Here is a 1,314-nt window from a genome sequence, read left to right as displayed (position 1 = left end):
CACTCACAGACCAGAGCACAGGCCAGGAGAGCAGTGAACATGCCTCTCCTTAGATCATACCACCTTGGAAGAACTGAAAACTTACAGACTCCCAGAGTTAGCTCTGAAAACAGCATCATGAAAAACATGAAGCATGGGACAGTGTCTTCTCCATGCCAAGAGCAGAACCCGACTTTAACATAAAGTTAAAAGTCATGAAATAGGCTGGGAAAATGAACAAAAAACCAACAAACAAAAGGAACCTGACCATAGAAAGTTACTGTGGTGACAGAGAAAATCAAAACACAAACTCAGAAGAGGACAACAATATTTAAATGGTTACAGGTAAAGCCTCAAAGAAAAATTAGGGAGGACTGATGAATGAATCTACTGTTCCTGCTATCCTTGTGTGTTGGGAGAAATGTGAGGAATATCAAATACTGTAGAGGACAAATGGCAGCCTGAACCAAATTAAAATGTAATTAAGAAAATTTAACAAAATAAATAAAAAATACAACAAAACATGGATAATTTTACATTTTAAAACTCAGTCAGTATGCAGTTCCTAGGGATTCTTACATATGGATTAGTGGTCCTCCTTTCTGAGTTTAATATCACTGTTGTAGAGAGTAGCTAAGTATGTAGTGTCTCTTGAGAGAAGCCAAATTTCCATTCTTTTTTTTTGAGGCAACTGGGGTTAAGTGACTTGTCCAGGGTCACACAGCTAGTAAGTGTCAAGTGTCTGAGGCCAGATTTGAATTCAGGTCCTCCAAACTACAGAGCCAGTGGTCTATCCACTGTACCACCTAGCTGCCCCTCAAATTTCCTGAATAGGTTTAAGAAAGGATTAAAGGGGGTTGGCCCCAATAAGAAGATACCAATTCCATGTATTTACAGAATCAAACAGGACATGGCCCACAGAGTGTCACTCCCTGCACAGTGAGTTCTGGTCCCTACATAGATTCATGGTTTCTCTCTAATCATCCTTTGTACAAACAGTTCATCTGCTTATGTAGAAAAGAAACAAAGTGGAGGGACAGGAATATACCAGGCAGTCAAATGAATTTGTGACCAAGAAAACTGGGAAAAGGAGGTCTTGTGAGTGCCAAAGATATAGGAAGAGGTTTTGAAAAGCCAGGCAGGATGAAAAAGAGAAATCAATATGTCCCAGGTCAGGGGAAAGGGAAGAGGGGAAAAGCAAGAAGAGAGATCATTGCCATGAGAAAAGCACAGAACCAGCATGGCGTGGGATGACAATAAGCTTTGTCATTTAGGGAAAGTTCTTACTTGTGATTGTTTGACATTTGCTTACTAGGGAGTGCACCTGCCGGACGT

Source organism: Vombatus ursinus, unplaced genomic scaffold, assembly GCF_900497805.2.
Source record: "Vombatus ursinus unplaced genomic scaffold, bare-nosed wombat genome assembly UNPS02011613.1, whole genome shotgun sequence".
Taxonomy (NCBI): domain Eukaryota; kingdom Metazoa; phylum Chordata; class Mammalia; order Diprotodontia; family Vombatidae; genus Vombatus; species Vombatus ursinus.
Note: the sequence above shows the minus strand (reverse complement) of the source record.